General features: G+C 32.1%; 1 pseudogene; it reads left to right on the top strand.

Moving 5' to 3' along the window:
• The first annotated feature begins 19,231 nt into the window (after positions 1 to 19,231).
• LOC140857769 (peroxidase 5-like) lies at positions 19,232 to 20,392 on the top strand (annotated as a pseudogene).
• The last annotated feature ends 546 nt before the right edge of the window (positions 20,393 to 20,938 follow it).

The following is a 20,938-nucleotide window of genomic DNA, read 5'->3' as shown; positions in this document are numbered from 1 at the left end:
TGTAGTATTTTATTTTTAAACTTTCATTATTCACATGTGTATGCTTTAATATTTTTTTATCTATTATCTAGTTTTACGTGTATATTGTCTTCTTTATATTATCAGACGTTGTTTTGTATCTAAGGGCTTAAATTAATGTTTGCTTGTCCATGATTCTGAAAACAATTTTCATGCTTATAGATTAACCGAGTTGAGTATATATATTCAAGGGTCTGATCGTAAAGCAAATTAGGTACATTATTATGTTATACTGGCTCTAGTTTCTTAGTGTTTAAGAATATGATTGCATTCACTGGTCTGATGCTGCAGCAGAACTTGTATCCTTTTATGAATAAGTTACTATCAAGATTTTGATTCATCCTCCTTGATCATAGGTCGATGTTGTTAAACAGTAATTTTCACTTATCATGTATTGATGTCTTCTACTTTCCAAACCTAAATGCCTTGATATTAGTTTTTGCATATCCAATTTGATTGATTCGCTAATATCAATTAATATCGGTTGCATCTAGACTGCTTATCATGTATGATGACTAGAATAAGAAATAATCTTGAATTGCTTAAAATAATTTGTGAATACAAGAATGAAAATTCTTATATAGTCAAATTCTTGAAGGAGAATTTCTGCATCTCCAAAGAAAATTCATTTTTATAGGGTTTACCTTTTGACAATGAGCCCATAATTTTATTTGACATTTTCTAGGCTTGACCTCAGATAACTTAAATAAAAAAATAAAGAAATATAGCTAATCAAGAATATGTTGTATCTGTCCTTGCAAGATTAGATTTATTTTAGAGCTTTTCTTGATAAAGAATAATAGTTTTGATCATTTGAAATAAGAAAGGACATCAAAGAGTATTCTCAGCCATTGCAGCCACATGCATGCTTTCTTAATAACTTTAAGCAAGCAGTGCCCTCATTTAATGGCTGGCTTTCGGTTATTTATTCTAATACTTAGGCAATTTTTACACCTTGATAATGGTTCAAATTTTTGTCCAGCATAATTTATGGAGCAAATCAGCTCACTACAGTTCAGTGAACAAAGTAATAGAATGCACTGTGAAATCAAAGTATAAAAGTGCCATCGAATGTCTTAAAATATTTGAAAATCCTACATGCTTCAACTTTTTTTTAACTCTTGCTTATTTACGCTCCTTCCTCTTGGCTATCCTTATGATTTTTCAACCATTTTATTTCAATATTAATATGGAGAATAGTTTGTTTTGATCTATTTCATATTTCAATGACTTAACAGACATCCACAACAGCTATACTTATTTAGTTCCCTATAAAAAATTACGTTAAATAATTTAAAATTTTAATATAATATAATTAATTTTTTATTTATAATTATGTAAAATAATTATTATTTTATTTATAACAAATTTTAAAAAATAATTATAAAATAAATTTTAAAATATTTAATTATAATTTTTTTAAAAAAATAAAAACTATTAACGATTGTATTAGCGATATCGTCATCGTTAATAGTTTTTTTAAAAAAATAAAAGCTATTAGTGATAGCATTAGCGATGGTTTGTCGTTATTAATATTTTTTTTTCAAAATTATAATAAAAAATAAAAAATCATCATCAATAATTTTTTTAAAATTATAATTAAAAAATAAAAATTATTAGGGATGGCATCGCCATCGCTAATACCATCACTAATTATCATTATTAGCGACGGTAAAATCACTGTTGCTAATAATGGCAATTAGCGAATAGGATATTTTTATCGAATTTTTAGCGACGGCAAACCGTCGTTAATAGTATTAGTAACAGCAAACTGACTATTAACGATGAATTTTCTTATAGTGTTGTAAGGAGCCACATGCAAATTTAAGATATAAACAATATTGGCTTATTATGTTAAATAGAGGAACTTATTATGTTTGATATTTGGAATTAATTTTTTTTGTTTTGTCACAATAACCTCATGGCACAAAAAGTGGTAGACAAGAGGATAGCCTAAATGGTACAGGACTCGCCCGCAATCTTTGAGTCCTTTTCCTAAATAATATAAAAAAAATTATTTACCTAAATAATATAAATTCTAACTTATTTATGAAACAAATGCAAAAGGGATAAAACATCATTTTGAATGGCGTTTTCTCCAAGCCACGTCACTCACATTTTTCACATAGGCGTCATCCAAAAAAAAAAAAAGAAAACATCATTTTAAATGGTATTTTTAAAAATATCATTTTGAATGACATTTTTAAAAATATCATTCAAAATGACGTTTTCTAATTTTTTTCCAAAAAAAAAGAAAAAAATGAAAAAGAATGGAAAAAAATAAAAATAAAATTTAAAATTTATAAAAAAATAAAAATTTTAATTTTGAATTCAAATAAAAAAGATAATTTTAGATGATTTTTTTCTTTTCAAATTAATTTTTTTAAAAAAAAATCTAAACAAAAATCTTAAAAATTTAAAAAATTAAAAATATCATAGAAAAAAAAAGAGAAAGAAATGCGAAAGAAATAAAAAATATAAATTTGAATTTAAAAAAATAAAAATTTTAAATTTAATTCAAAAACATCATTTCAAATTCTTTCCCCATTTCAAATTAATTTTTTAAAAAATATTCAAAAAAATAAAAAATTAAAAAAACAAAAAGTGCCATTAAAAAATCAAAATTTTAAAAAAATTAAAAAAAGATAAGAATTATAATTTAAAATTTAAAAAAAATAAAATTTTAAAATTAACTAAAAAAATATTATTTCAAATTACTTTTCCAATTTTAAATTAATTTATTTAAAAAATATTTCAAACAAATAAAAAAAATAGCCCAAAAAAATTTCATAGAAACAGAGAAAAATGAAAAAATAGAAAAATTATATAATTATAAATTTGAATTAAAAAATTAAATTTCAAATTTAAATAAATTTTGATTAAAAAAATAAATGCCATAAAAAAGTGAAAAAAAGAGAAAAAAATGTGAAAAATAGAAATTTATAAATCAAAATTAAAAAAAAATAATAATTTTAACTTTAATTCAAATAAAAAATATCATTTCAAATTACGTTGTCCATTTCAAATTATTTTTTAAAAAAATTAGCTAAAGAAAAGAAAAAAAAATGTTGTAAAAAATTAAAAAATACCATAAAAAAAGAAAAAAAGGAAAAAAATAGAATTGAAAAAAAATAAGAATTAGAATTCTAATTGAAAAACAAAATTTATAATTTTAAATTTTAAGAATAAAAATTTTAATTATAATTGAAATAAAAAATATCATTTTAAGTAACTTAAAAAAATGAAAAAGAATGGAAAAAAATAAAATATATAATTTTAAATTTAGAAATAAATAAAAATTTAATTTTAAATGAACTTTAAAATATAAAAATTTAAATTTTTAATTAAAATAAAAAAGATAGTTTTAAATTATTTTTTATTTTCAAATTAATTTTTTTTAAAAAATATCTAAACAAAAATCTTAAAAATTTTAAAAATTAAAAATATCATAGAAAAAGAAAAAAAAGAGAAACAAATATGAAAAAATATAAATTATAAATTTGAATTTAAAAAATAAAATTTTAATTAAAAATTAAAAATTTAAAATTTAAAAATAAAAATTTTAACTTTAATTCAAATAAAAAATATTTTTTTAAATTATTTTGTCTCTTTCAAATTATTTTTTGAAAAAAATATCTGAAGAAAAGAAAAAATTGATGTAAAAAAATAAAAAATACCATAAAAAAGAAAAAAAGAAAAAAATAGAATTGAAAAAAATAGGAATTGTAATTCTAATTCAAAACAAAATTTATAATTTTGAATTTTAAGAAATAAAAATTCTAATTATAATTCAAATAAAAAAACATCATTTTAAATAACTAAATTAATTTAAATATAATTTTTTAAAAAATATTCTAAATAAAGAAAGAAAATACCTAAAAAATGCCAAAAAGATAAAAAAGGGAAAAAATGAGAAAAAAATATAAATTTAAAATTTAAAATTTTAAAAAAAAAATTTAATTTTAATTCAAGTAAAAAAATAATTTCAAATTATTTTTTCTTTTAAAATTTTTTCTTAAAGAAAATATTTCAAAGAAAATCTTAAAAATTTAAAGAAATAAAATATACCATAAAAAAAGAAAAGATGAGAAAGAAATGGTAAAAAAATATAAGATATAATTTTGAATTTAAAAAAAATTCTAATTTTAATTCAAATAAAAAATATCATTTCAACTTACTTTTTCCATTTAAAATTAAATTTAAAAAATATCAAAAAAATAATAAATTAAAAAAATAAAAAGTATCGTAAAGAAGCCATAAATATAAAAATAGAAAAAAATTAGAATTATAATTTTAAATTTAGAAGAAATAAAATTTTTAATTTTAATTTAAATAAAAAATATAATTCAAATAAGAAACATCATTTCAAATTACTTTTTCTATTTAAAATTAATTAATTTTTTTTTCATACCACATCGTACGTACCTGTTCATGCCTGTATTAGATCAAGATGTACCAGTACGATCCGATTCATCTCATAATTAAATTATTCGATATATTATTATTATTTATGTTATAATTTTTATAGTCCTTTTAGCATAACTTTTTCTCTCCTAATGTTCTGAGACACATTCGAGTATGTATATTCATATGCATAAAGCATAATATCCGATCACTTGAAATTAAATAATATAAAATAGAATCAATATTTAATATTATTAAATAAAATAAAAATATCAAACGTATAAAAAATAGTACAATAAAAATATAAAAAATACTAAGTATAAATATAAGAAAGACTAAGTCCCACAAGGACGTCGTGGTGCCCGTGGTCGCTTGGACCTTCTCAAGAAGGTCCTTGCCGGCTGCTCCTGCTGTGATGGCTCCTCCCCTATATCAGTGGAGGAGATCTGCTGATCATGCTGCTCAGAAATAACTGATGCTGTCGGATCATCTACGGACTGAGAGACCCGTTCAACCCTCTCATTTGGATACACGGATGGACCTGAAAAGAAAGTATCATACTCATGTGGTCAACTGATACCCGATGATGTCATCTGGGGGATGTAGGAAGAAGAAGGTGCTGCCATCTATGGATCAAAAGACGGTGGCATCTGTACAGCATCTAATGATGATATCTGCAAAATATGCGGTGATGGCATATGTGAAACATATGGTGACAGCGTATATCTCATATCTGGCGCTGGGGCTGCTCCATACCAAGACGCACAACTATATTGGTCAACACCAATCATCACCAATATTCTGAAACTTGTTCTCTCTATCTCCCGCAGTATTCGAATCCGTTCGTCCTCATCAGTCGTAGATAAAGCACGACGAGCGTCCAACACAAGATCCGACATTAAATCATCTATAAAATAAAAATAAAATAGTCAGTATACTGTAAAATATAAAATAAAAATATAACACAAATAACATAAAGTAATTTTCGTAATCTTACCAAAAATGCACAGTAGAACTCTCGCCCTCGTATCCAAGAACTGCATATCGAGGCTGTTCAATGACTCGTACCGTAATGCTAAAAAATCAAGCCATGTAGTCATCGGTATATGAACGACCTTTCAAAATAGGATCACCATGAACAATGTGATCTCGACGTGCATCCCAAATATCGATGTACTCTGCATGTCTGATACGCCAGTCAATACGAGTTCTCCCTCGTCGATCAATACGATGAAGTCCCTGGCTGGTATCAAACTGCTCTGGGATGCTCTGAATCTGACCAAACTGTCACAGGACACGATAAAAAGATGCCACTCTACCACATCAAAACAAATAAGTGGCACCCTAGCAGTCCATATGTCGTATCCAACTGTACACATCTACGGCAGTATAGCCAATATCTCATCTGTATATGGCTCCCACAAAAACTGATAGAGTTAAAATAAAAAAAATAGTAAGCTAAATTTTAATAGATTATGAATACTGTAAAATAATATTTATAAAAAATTTAAAATTTATCCATCTATATGTATCAACTAATGTATCCAACTGGCACCTATAAATCTGTGCCACTCTCGTCGATACGTGATGAACGTTGAATGCAACGTTCCATCTGTTTCACAATCTACTCATGTTAAATAAATTTTATCAAATTTAAAATAGTAAGTTTGAAATAAAAAAAATAATATTTCGATTCCTATATCCCAATGGTCCGTCTAGTATGAATGGAACATCAGGATCTTGCTGCTCTGAAGGCATCTTGATAAACACTTAATTTAAGTCATTTAAAGTAAAAAATTATATTTAATTTATTTTATTTATTAAGAGTTTGATGCTTCTTTTTGTGTTTTATAGGAAAGATGATCGTCGATACAAAAAGTCCGATTCATAGATCAAAAAGACTCAAGTTTGAAGAAAATTGGGCTTAAAATAAAATTAAAATAAAAGAAGGATGCATGCGGTATTATAAAAAATAAAGATACTATGCAAGGAATCTAAAAAAGATATAGGCATTATTTTAAAGAAACAAAAGTTTCTTTTTGATAATAAAAAAAAGGAGCGCTTCCTAATAGCTAATGGCGTGCGGCTTCGCGGAAGCGCGGGCACGGGCGTGGGCTTGTGCAGGTAGCGTGTGCACGGGCAGTGCGGCCGCAGGCGTGCGCGGGCGTGGGCGAGCGCGGGCGCGCGGCATGGCGGGGCACGGGGAGTTTTTGCTGGCGGACGCAAACAGATGAACAGATGCTCATTAAAAGGAAAAAATATGATATTTGGAAATACTTCAAGTGGAAGAATTTGTATTTTCTTTATCTACTTGTGATCTTTCCATCTCATCCATTCATCTTTTAGTCCTTAGTATTTTCTTTAGTCCCACATCGAAAAATCATGTAAAACTCCTCCCTCCTAACACCTATAAAAAAGCTTTTGTACTTTCATTGGAGAGAGCCCAGAAATTCTTCTAGAGACTTGCATAGAGGAATAGAAAGGAATACTTCATGAGCAGCTAAGCTAGCAGTCTCGGAGTGGAGAAAAATTTTGTAACGACACAGAGTGGGTTTATTGTTCTAAACTTTCTTGTATTTCTTTATTCATATGCATAAAGATTATGCTTTTTATTTAAATCATATGAGTTCTTTATTTGCTCTCTTTCATATGCTTTTATTTATGCTTTCCTGTTAGATTAATATTAGGAACAACTTTTACTTTCCGAGATGCGCCGTGATCTACGGGTACGGGGCGTGCCGAGGAAAGAAGAGTTGTTTACCTAGTACTTTTCGGAGACAACCGTGATCTATGGGTACGGGATGTATCGAGGAAAGATAGGTATTTTTTCCTAAGATTAATCGCATCTATTTAATTAAAAAAAAGATACAACTCTGCTAGTGCAAAATTAATTCAAAACTCCGAGCTCTTTATTTTCTAATTACATCAATTTTAAGATAATTTATTTTCTAAATCAAAACAACACTTTTTCTTTTATTTTGCAATCTCAACTTAGCCCAAGGTCCCTGAGGATACGATCTCGACTCATCCTACCTACGTAGTGAGTAGAGTTATTTTTGGTGCTATCAACGACTATGCACCAAATTTTGGCACCGTTGCGGGGACCTTGGCATGGTTGAATTAAAAAAAAAAAGCCACTGACATTTCATAACACTTAACTAAAATAGCGTAACCTCAAATATAAAAATTTTAACTTGATTGGACACCTTGTTTCTTTGCATTGCATCTCCATAAGTAACTTTAAGGGCGCAACCCATTAACTAAGATAAGGTGGAGATTTGATCACCCTTTCTTGGCCCACAAATCACTCCCTTGCATTTGCATAACCTAGACCTTAATCTAAAATTAATTAGACGTTGACCCCTAAGGATTTCGAGCTCATTAGGACAAGTGACCCTGAGAGTTGAACCAGGTTAGACTTGGTTAGCTAACTGGTGTCTAGGCAAGTGGTTTGCGGGATGACTCGGCCCGAAGGAAGGTGATTTTTAATTGGTTCCGTTCGCTGACCTGACCAATTTAATTGGTGTCTAAGGAAGCAACGGGGGGACTCCCACCGACCTTACACTTATCTGGCCAGTTGGTTGGTTAAGCTCCGACTTGGAGGGCTTGAAGGCTAACTACAGTTAGGAGCTGTCTAGAACTAGGATAACTTTAGGATAGAGAGTCCACTGCATGCTAACTTGATTGTAATTAAAATCTAACCACAACTAATTCTTCTATTAGTTTTAGGACTTCTTAGGATCTCTTCTTTAGAACTCTTTTCTCTCTTCTCTTCTCCACTTAATAAAAAAAAATTCTTAACAACTAGGATAGTCCTACATAGACCTTTTAGTTGCATGTTAGGTCGACGATCCTAAAACCCGACTTGCAATCATTAGACGAAGAATTAGAAAAGACTCTTAGAACTATCCGAGTTAGAAACATGGCTACACCTGGTGAGGCTAATCCTCCACGCTCATTGAGAGAATATTTCACTCCATCCTCGTATACCTACTCTCCATGCATTCAAGCACCTCCAGTAGAAGCTACCCAATATGAGATTAAGTCTAGCATTATTCAAATGTTGCCATCATTCTATGGACTTAGTAACGAGGACCCATACAAATATTGGATGAATTTCTTGAAATTTGTTCCACAGTAAAAATTCAAAACTTCTCCGATGATGCCCTTAGGTTGAAACTGTTTCCTTTCTCACTTAAGGACAAAGCCAAGCATTGGTTAAACTCCTTAAACTCTATAACCATTTCAACTTGGGATCATCTTCAGAGAGAATTTCTCAAGAAATACTTTCCAATTGGAAAAATAAATCAAATTAGAAAAGCTATCACCATTTTTCCCAATTGGAGGGTGAACTTTTTCATGAGACATGGGAAAGGTTAAGGGACCTCATTCGTAAATGTCCACACCATGCTGTCCCTAAATGGCAACTTTGTCAGTGTTTTTATGATGGTCTATCGGAGAAACACCGACAAATGGTTGATGCATCATGTGGTGGGACATTCATGCTAAAGAGTGAGGATGAAGCCTGGCAGCTCTTTGAAACACTTAGTGAGAATTTCCTACATCATATGTCTGCCACCTCTAGAGAACAACCCATGCTTCAACAAAAAAGAAGTAGAATTTATCAGATTGAAAACGTCATGGATATCCACAGTAAGGTAGATGAACTGTCCCAAAAATTAGACCGTTTCTAAATACTGGACAATCCCGATTTCACCTAACCCAATCCAAGAAGTTTGTGCATTGTGTGCAAGTCCGAACCATTTTGTTAGTGAATACCCAGCCGCATCTCAATTTTCTGAGTTTGTGCACAGCAGGTTCAGCAAGCTCAAGTCCAACAAGCTCGCAGACCAGGAAACGATCCTTATTCGAACACTTATAACCCTGCTGGAGAAACCATCCAAATTTTTTCTGGAGACCACAACCAATGGTTGGCCCTGCCGCACCTCGACCTCAATATCAGGACCCAACATATAGGCATGGACCATACCATCAATTTCAAAATGCTCCTCAACCGTCTACTACTGGTCACAGCTCAGCTTTTGAGAAAAAAGTTCTGAAAGCATTAAACAATTAGAAGTCAACACTCAGACCCTTAACTCCCACACACAATCCATTACTAAGCTAGAGACCCAAATAGGTCAACTAGCGACTGCATTCAGTAGGAGGAAGGAGAAAAATTACTAGCCAACCCGAGAGCAACCCAAGAGGGCAATTTGTGATTGAGACTCTAATACCCAGAAGCTTTTTCTGAACATGCCAAATCAATCATGACTCTGAGAAGTGGGAAGGTCATTGAACACACTAGTAAAACCAATGAGATCGACCCTAAACCTCTAATCGAAGTCAAATCACCCAAGAACAAGGATCTGAAAATAGAGAATGAACCAATGTACCGGAATCATCTTACTTGCCTAAAGTCCTATTTTTGGATGCCTGAAAGCCCCTATTCCTGCAAATAAGAAGGGAGGAAGACTTGACGAGATGTTGGAATTGTTTAAGCAAGTCCAAATCAATCTTTTCCTTCTAGATGCAATCAAAAGGTCCCTGCTTATGCCAAATTTTTGAAGAATTTATGCACCCAAAAACATAAATCTAGATCACAAATCCCAAAGAAAGTAGCCTCACTGAACAGGCTAGTTCTGTCTTCCAACATGCCACTCCTCCAAAGCTTAAGGACCCAGGAGCCCCCATCATTTCCTGTGTTATAGAAAATTATCACATTGAAAAAGCTCTTCTGGACTTAGGGGCAAGTGTGAATCTTTTACCTAGTTCGGTGTATGAACTTTTTGGATTCGGAGAACTAAATCCACATTAGTCACACTGTAATTAGCCGACAGATCAATTAAGGAACCACGTGGAATGCTTGAGGATGTCTTGATCAAGGTAGATGAGTTTTACTTTCCAGTTGATTTTTTAGTTCTCGACATGGAACTAAGTGGCAACCCAAGACAAATTTCCATTATCTTAGGACGATCCTTCCTAGCTACGAGCATTAATTGTAGGACAGGAGTATGGACGTATCATTTGGGAATAAAAAATGAGACTGAATGTATTTGGTGCTTCCCAAGGCCATCAATGGATAGTTGCTTCGAAGTAGATACACTAGAAGACATTATAAAAGATGCAATACTCACAATTCTAGCACCAGACCCCTTAGATACTTGCTTGGCTCACTTTGGAGTGTATGACTTTGAGGGATATATGAAAGAAGTTAACACCTTGTTGGATACACCACACAATAAAACCACTCCTCCATGGACAATCAAGTATGAGCCATTGCCCACATTAGCCAGTACACCAATAGTCCCATCTTTAGAATCACCACCTATGTTAGAATTGAAACCCCTTCCTGCTACGCTCAAGTATATATTTCTAGGACCAAATGACATCCTCCCGACAATCATTGCATCAGACTTGATCCCTAATCAGGAAACATAATTGGTTGGTATTCTGAAGGAACACAAAGAGACTATCGGTTGGTCCATTGCCGATTTAAAAAGAATTGACCCCTCCATTTGCATGCACCATATTCATTTTGAGGCAAATGCCAAACCCCATCGAGATATGTAGAGGAGATTGAACCCAAACATGCGTGAAGTAGTAAAGAAAGAGGTGGTAAAGTGGTTAGATGCTGGAATCATCTACCCCATATCCAATAGTAAATGGATCAGTCCCACTCAAGTAGTACCTAAGAAATCAGGTATTACTGTGGTTGAGAACGAAGAAGGTGAACTGCTTCCCACTCGCATATCATCTGGATGGCGAGTATGCATAGATTATAGAAAACTGAATGCCGTTACTAGGAAGGACCATTTTTCATTGTCTTTCATCGATCAAATCTTAGAATGGTTAGCAGGACAAAGTTTCTTCTGTTTTCTTGATGGTTATTCAGGATACAATCAAGTACCTGTATTTTGGATGACCAAGAAAAGACTACCTTCATCTGCCCCTATGGCACCTTCGCTTTTCGGCGTATGCCATTCGGGTTCTGCAATGCACCCGCTATATTTTAACGGTGCATACTGGCCATTTTTTCAGATATGGTGGAAAATATCTTGAAGTTTTTATAGATAATTTTTCTGTATTTGAACCACCTTTGAGGATTGTCTTCATAATCTTTTCAAAGTTCTTAAACAGTGTATGGAGACAAATCCTGTCTTAAGTTGGGAAAAGAGCCATTTTATGGTGCGGAAAGAAATTGTATTAAGACATATTATTTCTGAAAGAGGGATCGATACTCATGTTAAGGTTCGAGCAGGAATAGAATAGACACTCTTTTAGCATCTGGCTGAAGACGTTAAACTTAGCACTTTTTGGAGGCAATCCAAATTTTTTTATTTTGTTTTAACTGATCTTCTTTTTTTTAAGAATAAAGGACCGCTCTGTATGGAAGAGTCTGTCAATAAACTTGACGTTTGGCTGAAGACGTAAAACTTAGCGCTTGTTGGGAGGCAACCCAATGATTTCATATTTTTTTTTTACTTTACTGTAGCTACAGAAATTTAGAACAAGAACCTATTAATCAATGAAGCTATCTTCAACTTTCAAGCAAAATTATCCCAGGTGCACTCTCTCCTTTTATTTTCTTTGCTTTCCTACTCCATTGAGGACAATGTAGATTAAGTTGGGGGGGAGGAAATGAAATTAATCAAATCCTCAAGTATGGTCAGAAATAATTAGTTTTGTGTATCTGAATTTTATTTGATTAAGAGTCAATTAGGCATCCTAATAAATGAATGATTAACGGTCAAGATAATTTTAGAGATACTGAGGAATAAATTATTAAGAAAACCCAATGAATGGTAGGGTTTAGACTAGACCAAATTTTAGGAGTGATTCTACAACCCTCTTCTTACTGATCTCAATAAAGAATCTGCTTCGTGAGAGATTGGGTGGAAAGGTCGAGGTATACAAAAATTTTTTTAAAATTTATTTAAAAAAAAATATTGATTTCCTACTGAGTAACCGGGCCCTTTCGCTTAAGTAAGCATTGTGGTTCGCGTAAAAAGGTGGGCAATGTTAAAAAAAAAATAGTAGATAATAAGAGGACTAAATTGCAAGAAGATAATAAACCTCTCTCACATTAAGTTAGAGGATTTAAAGAGTAAAGTGGAGAGTTGGTGAAAGAAAAGCTCTTAAATTTCTTGAGTTAATACTCAGTCACTAATTGGGTCAAATTGATAATCCAATGAAGTATCTCTTTAATGGTCTGACCAGGTATCATCTACCTTTTGGGATGCCTAACCTAACTTTTGATTCAAGATCGAGTAGGTACACAATGCTGATATATCTATTTTACTCGAGGACGAGCAAAATTCAATTGGAGGGTATGATAAACACTTAATTTAAGTCATTTAAAGCAAAAAATTATATTTAATTTATTTTATTTATTAAGAATTTGATACTTCTTTTTATGTTTTATAGGAAAGATGATCGTCGATACAAAGAGTCCGATTCATAGATCAAAAAGATTCAAGTTTAAAAAAATTGACTTAAAATAAAATTAAAATAAAAGAAGATGCATACGGTATTATAAAAAATGAAGATACTATGCAAAGAATCCAAAAAGGATATAGGCATCATTTTAAAGAAATAAAAGTTTCTTTTTTGATAATCAAAAAAAAGAGTGCTTCCTAATAGCTAACGCGGCGCGGCATCGCGGCAGCGCGTGGCAGCGGCGGGCGTGCGCGGGCGAGCGCGGGCGTGCGGCATGGCGGGGCGTGGGGGTTTTTGCTGGCGGATGCGAACAGACGAACAGATGCTCATTAAAAGAAAAAATATGATATTTGAAATACTTCAAGAGGAAGAATTTGTATTTTCTTTATCTGCTTGTGATCTTTCCATCTCATCCATTCATCTTTTAGTCCTTAGTATTTTCTTTAGTCCCACATTGAAAAATCATGTAAAACTCTCCCTCCTAATACCTATAAAAAGGCTTTTGTACTCCATTGGAGAGAGAGCCCAGAAATTCTTCTAGAGCCTTGCATAAAGGAATAAAAGGGACTACTTCATGAGCAGCTAAGCTAGCAGTCTCGGGAGTGGAGAAAAAATTTTGTAACGACACAGAGTGGGTTTATTGTTCTAAACTTTCTTGTATTTCTTTATTTCTTTATATGCAATAAAGATTATGCTTTTTATTTAAATCATCATGAGTTCTTTATTTGCTCTCTTTCATATGCTTTTATTTATGCTTTCCTGTTAGATTAATATTAAAATAACTTTTACTTTCCAGAAACGCGCCGTGATCTACGGGTACAAGGCGTGCCAAGAAAAAAGAGTTGTTTACCTAGTACTTTCTGGAGATACGTCGTGATCTATGGGTACGGAGTGTGCCGAGGAAAGATAGATATTTTTTTTAAGATTAATCGCATCTATTTAATTAAAAAAGAGATACAACTCTGCTAGTGCAAAATTAATTCAAAACTCTCGAGCTCTTTATTTTCTAATTACATCAATTTTAAGATAATTTATTTTCTAAATCAAAATAATACTTCTTTTTTTATTTTGCAATCTCAACTTAGCCCAAGATCCCTGAGTATACGATCTCGACTCATCCTACCTACGTAGTGAGTAGAGTTATTTTTGGTGCTATCAATGACTACGCACCACATCTCGAGCAATTATCGTCGTAATGGACTGATAGTCGGCATATGCTCCCATACCTAAATCTATAAATTTCAAAAAAATCATACATGATATACCCAATGAAAAATATAATTGAATATTAAAAATAAAAATTTTTAATTCACATACTGTAATAATACAAGATAACCACCAATCTCGCTCTGATCAGCATAAGAACCCCGATACATAGCTCTGTATAGGCAAGCTAGTACTGTACTGCCCAATTGAGTCAACGAGCGAAGTCTAAATCCTCTAATAATGGCAAAAATATCAACTTCATCTTATTCGATGAAGTATCGGATAACAGGACACCACCTAACAACCGTAGCACCTGACCCCTAACATACTGCTGCACCATCTCCTCTGGTACATCATCCGCAATATGAAAATATCGATAACGATCATCCAAACACTCAATCCTGAGTCGTGAATGATCGAAAAAATGTGCGTTGGGCTCAAACCCTAGCAATCGCAAGCACAAAGCCTGCCACTCTGGAATGGTAAGCATAGGATCAACTCCGGTTACTAGATCGCCATCAACTGGTAGTCTAGTAAGGATGCTGACATCCTGTAAAGTGATGGTCGCCTCACCAAATGGAAGATGAAATGTGTGTGTCTCTGGATGCCATCTCTCAAGCAAAACAGTAATAAGACCAACGTCCATCTGTATACAACCAATCCGATATACTCCATAAAATCTCAGATATCGTAAATAATCTAACACTCTATGTGGGATGTCCTCTGTCCTCCAGAAATCAGCATCGGATCGTCGTAGACGAAGGTGTCTGGGCTCCTGCAATAAAATATAATAATTAGATAATGTATATGACTTTTAAAATAAAAATTTAAATAGTAAATAGGATTGGAATGCTTATGCCGCCATCTAAAATAGTCTGTGATCGATGGTGCTCCTACAATATAAGAATACTGCTGTCTCGAGGATCGGAATACCGCAGATTGTAAGCCATAATACGCTAATGAATCTAAAATAATGATATTATCACAGGTATATTAAAAAATAAGACACAATATATTTTAAGAGAAATATATTTTAAACACAATATTGTCACACAATACAACTTAAACACAAAATTTAGTTCATCTCAGGATATTAAACACGTATATTTAAATACAATCTCACAGAAATATAAAAATAATGACGAAAATAAGTCTTCGGAGCTTTTAATTTCTTCCACTGCTTGAAGTTGAAGTATGTTGAAGTATCCTAGGATAGCGACGGCGGTCATGACCCTGTTCCCTACAAATATCATAGTGGTTCTTACTTCTTATTTGCTTATCATCCATCTCATTTCGTAGTCTTGTTGACTTTGGTCTACCTTTCTGTTTGGGTCTCAAATGATGATGATCAGGAATACATTTGAACATACGTGTATGCATCCAATAATCTTCATATGGTAATGGATTAAAGTCACCGCTCCAAGCATTCATATATGCTGTAATTGTATATGCATCATTCACTTCTTTTATGGTATTTTTTTTGAAAATTTAATTTAAAATTTTTATAATTTTAAATTATAATTTTAGTTTTCTTTCATTTTTATCTTTTTGGCATTCTATTACGTATTTTTTTCTTTATTTATTTTTTTAAAATAATTAAATTTAAATTAATTTAATTATTTAAAATAATATTTTTTATTTCAATTATAATTAGAATTTTTATTTCTTAAAATTAAAAATTATAATTTTTATTTTTGAATTGAATTATAATTCCTATTTTTTTTCAATTCTATTCTTTTCCTTTTTTATGATATTTTTTATTTTTTTATAATATTTTTTTTCTTTTCTTCAAATATTTTTTTAAAAAAATAATTTGAAATGGAGAAAGTAATTAGAAATGATATTTTTTATTTGAATTAAAGTTAAAATTCTTATTTTTTTAAATTTTAAATTTACAAATTTCTTTTTTTCATATTTTTTTCTTCTTTTTTTTCACTTTTTAATGGCATTTATTTTTCTTTTATCAAAATTGAATTCAAATTAAAAATTTAATTTTTTTAATTTTAAAATTATAATTATATAATTTTTTCATTTTTTTATTTTTTTCTTTTTTATGAAATTTTTTTAGGCTATTTTTTTATTGGTTTGGAATATTTTTTAAATAAATTAATTTGAAATGGGAATAGTAATTTGAAATGATATTTTTTATTTTAATTAAATTTAAAAATTTTATTTTTTTAAATTTTAAATTATAATTCTTTTTTTTTCAATATTTTTAAATTTTTGACTTTTTAATGCCATTTTTTGTTTTTTTAATTTTTTATTTTTTTGAATATTTTTTTTAAATTAATTTGAAATGGGGAAAGAATTTGAAATGATGTTTTTGAATTAAATTTTAATTTTTATTTTTTTTAAATTCAAAATTATAATTTAATTTTTTTCATATTTCTTTCTCATTTTTTCTTTTTCTATGATATTTTAATTTTTTTAATTTTTTAAGATTTTTTAGATTTTAAAAAAAATAATTTTAAAAAAAAAAGTAATTTAAAATTATCTTTTTATTTGAATTAAAAATTTAAATTTTTATATTTTAAATTTCATTCAAAATTAAGATTTTTATTTATTTATAAATTTAAATTTATAAAATTTATAATTATCCTATTTTTTTTTATTTTTTTTTTGAGAGAGAAATTAGAAAACGCCATTTTGAATGACGTTTTTAAAAATACGATTCAAAATGGTATTTTTAAAAACATCATTTTAAATGATTTTTTTAAAAACATTATTTAGAATAGTGTTTTTAATTTTTTTTTTTTGGACAACGTCTAGGTGGAAATTATGAGTGACGTGATTTGGATAAAATATCATTCAAAATGATATTTTATTTTTTTATATTAAATTATAAATAAATTAAAATTTAATTTATTTAAATAAATAATTTTTTTTTGTATTATTTAGAAAAAAAGACTCCGCAATCTTTAGACTGCTACAAATCTCATCCTTTTTTCCTTTTAGTACTTCTCCAATTTAATTAATTACAGAGAGAAAACTTGGAAGATATCTCTGATTTACGTCACTGGATTTGACAAAATTCATCAGCAATCTTAAACTACTACCATTCTCATCGTTAATTTGTTTTAAAAGAAAAAAAATTAGTCATAGTCTAATCAGCTTCATTCAGCGAGTAAACGAAAAGAAAGGTACGGAATATTGGGGTTCGGGTTGCACATCTGTTTCGTGCAAGAAAAAAAAAAAAAAGATTGTTCTTCTTTCATCATGTCGGCTATTGGATCACGTCCCACACAAGTCTCAAAACACTTCAAAGTCCCTCATTCATAAGCTTGTGCATAACTAATTGTAATGATTGCATGATCCATCAGCGGATTCATGTGGAGGAAGGTAAATCATTCTTTCCTGCAGAAGATACAACCCCCATTCAAAAGATCGTAGGGATCAAACCGCGGACATCCAGACCTTGTTTCAGTAGTTTCATTCCCAACCAACCTCGAAGTTACAATGTAGCTTCTTGTGCCTGCCTTCTATGAAAGCATTCACCAAACACATGATCTGCTGACTTATTTCTAGCCCATTTGCCAAATTAAAAAAAAAAAAAAAAACATGTGCGGTGTTATATTTTGCTCAACCTATAACATCGTCGACATTCTTGAGTGTGGATTCTCTGTGCCTAATGCGTGCCTTACACGTGCATCCTGCATCACCTTGGGTGATGCGGCACAGAGGTCTTAAGCGACCACGTCTACTGTAAATCTAGGAAGAAATCATCTTAAATGGATTCATTTCATCCTAGAATGAAATTAATTGATGGATTCATTTCATCTAAAATCCACGATGGAGCCGGTCCATCTAATAATTTCTCAAGGCGTCATGGCATATATAGTTGCAATCCAGACCTCCCATGCATCATTCAATCTTCTATTTTACAGTCTCTACGCAGCACTCTTCCGTTGCTTATCCTCATTCATGCACTCGTTGCCCTTTATTTTATTATCTTATCCTCCTCAAAATCCATTACTCCCTGATTTGATTTGATGATATTGTCGTCAAAAACCATTGACCTCATCCCGAAGAATGTACCTAATCTCTATATAACATGACTCTTATCTCTTGCTTTAAAATTTAAAGGACTAAATTCTATATATACATAGTCCCTTGTAAAAAGAAATTCTTTATCTCCTGCTTTTAAAATTTAAAAGACCAAATTCTAAACATATATCTGATTTTGCCTCTAAGTAAAAGAAATCACCGCAATCCACCTATTTGATCACTGCATGTGATAAATTTTTTTTCTCGTGCTTTAAAATTTAAATGACTAAATTCTAGAAATATATCTAATTTTAAGTAAAAGATTGCCCAATCACCTGTTCAAACTCTTGATAGATGCATGCTTTTATTCCAGAGTACTCTCACCCAACGGTCTTCTACATCTTATTAATTAGAAAATCTCCTCATCTTTCCAAAAACCTGTTTTTTCAACAAGCCTAGGCTTTATATCCTATTCTCACTCCCCAGCTTAAGATACTTAATCCTACCATAATCTAGCATAATTAATTCAATTAAGAAAATGAGAGATCTCTTTGAATCAAACTAAAAAAGGTATCCAAACTTAATGGTCTGGATAGGCTCATCATGCATGTCATAGCAACAGTTTCTTTGGTACTATGTGATAGAAAGAATTCACAAGAAACCTTGGTTTGGAAGACTTCAGGAAGGTCAAAGACTACATTTGACCAATGCTAGCTGGTTATCCTGCATGTCACGTGGGCTGCACCAGTCTAACAAAGCCCACGGAAACTACTAAAAAACAATAACCAGAGGAACATAGCTACATGACTCACAGCTGGCAGACCTCCGCTGGAAAGCTGAGACCACTTTACATGTATGAACGCGACCAGGCGGCAGCTGTGCGGTTGCAAGGCCGCCACCCTTCTTCCACTGTGACGTCTACGGTGTTCAAAGTTGACAGCATCTCTCTACCAAACACACGCTTGTTTACGTCGTAAACCCGGCCATTGGTCCACTCTCCTATTCGTCCCGTGCAATGCATGCATCTATATCATTCGTCCACTCTTCAATTCCCTATATATAGCCATCGGCTGGATTGCTTATTCCATGAAAACATTTCTCTATCACTAAAGTTAACCCATATCCTTTTCGTTAGCAACATCATTCTCTCGGCGTCCTTTTCTTTCGTCTTCGACTCCTCTCCTATCCTTCTCTCCTGCACTCACACATTAGGAAATAACTATAGGGTCCACATGGGCAGACCAAGCTCAAGCTTTGCCTTCATTGCAGTCATGCTAATGATGACCACAATGTCATCAGCTACCTTGCAGGTTGGTTTTCTATCTATCAAGATGCCTGCAGCCGAGTCAATTGTTAGAAGAACTGTCACGGAGGCTGTGGCTAAGAATCCTGGGATTGCGCCGGCCTCGTAAGGATGCACTTCCATGACTGCTTCGTTAGGGTAATAACATTCCTTCTCTCCAAACTTTTTATTAATGTGCAATTAAGGATAGGCAATTAGGTCATGTTAACACTTGCTCTTATTGTGTTGTCATTGAGGAGACATGACAATATCTTTTTAAACTTGTATCACAGGGGTGTGACGCTTCAGTGCTACTTGATTCAACCCCAGGGAATCCTGCAGAGAAAGAGAGTCCTGCAAACAACCAAGTCTACGAGGCTTCGAGGTGATAGACAAAGCCAAGGCAGAGATTGAAGCCCAGTGCCACAGACAGTTCTTGCGCGGACATTCTCGCCTTCGCTGCTCGTGATGGTGCTTTCAGGGCTGGTGGCATCGACTATGCTGTGCCGCGGGGCGTCGTGATGGAAGAATCTCTTTAGAGTCTGATGTCCTTCAAAACATACCTGCACCCTTTTCACCGTCGACCAACTTCAACAAACTTCGCGCGTAAGGGCCTGTCTTTGGACGAAATGTGACACTATCGGGTGCTCACTCCATTGGGGTCTCTCACTGCTCATCCTTCTCAAACCGCCTCTACTCATTTAATGCTACCAATCCACAAGATCCTTCATTGAACCCTGGCTTTGCTGCCTCTTGAAGACTAAGTGCCCACCTCCATCGAGCACTGGAGCAGGCCAAGATGCGACGGTGCCTCTTGATATTGTGACCCCTAACCGCCTGGACAATAGGTACTATAAGAACTTGAGGAACAACAAGGGGTTACTGACCTCAGACCAGTCCTTGATGAGTGATCCCTCCACGAAGACGATTGTGAGGAACAATGCCAACCGTGGTGCTGAGTGGCAGCCAAGTTTGCTGCAGCAATGGTACAAATGGGGTCCATTGAAGTGCTCACGGAACGCAGGGGGAGATTCGGAAAACTGCAGGCTTGTGAATTAGATTTTTTTCTTACGTGTGTTGGGTGTTGAGACGAAGTGCTGTTTTTTGGTCATTCTTTTGAAAATAGTGTTTTGGATAATGCTTCATTTGTTTTATTGGGTTGTGTTTTTTTTTCTGTTACAGTCCAAGTGTATTGCTTTATTTAATATTTCTACTAAATTATAACAATCAGTATACAAGTGTTTTGTATCTCGTCTGTGTAAAATCCAGCTCTTTTATTCTCTTTAATAGAAATCTCAGTTCAGAGTATTTTCTTTAATTGCCATACTAATCCAACTATCTAATATGTATTTAGTTCTCACCAGAAAAGGAAAACAAAAACAAGGATAGAGGGATGAAATTAATCGGTCATACTATCTTTTTGGACATTCTATTTTTCATTGGGAGCAGGATTTGTTCGGCAACAGAAACAGAGCATTTTTTTTTTTTTTTTTGAAGTATTGGAATATGGTAATTGACTACAATATGCCCAATAACAACCCATTTCAACACAATATTTCGCGTTTGGTTGGTGCTAGTAAGACATTCTGTAAGTGATTAAAATGG

The sequence above is a fragment of the Elaeis guineensis genome, chromosome 5 (assembly GCF_000442705.2).
Source record: "Elaeis guineensis isolate ETL-2024a chromosome 5, EG11, whole genome shotgun sequence".
In the NCBI taxonomy this organism is placed as follows: domain Eukaryota; kingdom Viridiplantae; phylum Streptophyta; class Magnoliopsida; order Arecales; family Arecaceae; genus Elaeis; species Elaeis guineensis.
The sequence above is the reverse complement of the archived record's forward strand: the minus strand, read 5'-3'. Positions and strand labels throughout refer to the sequence as shown.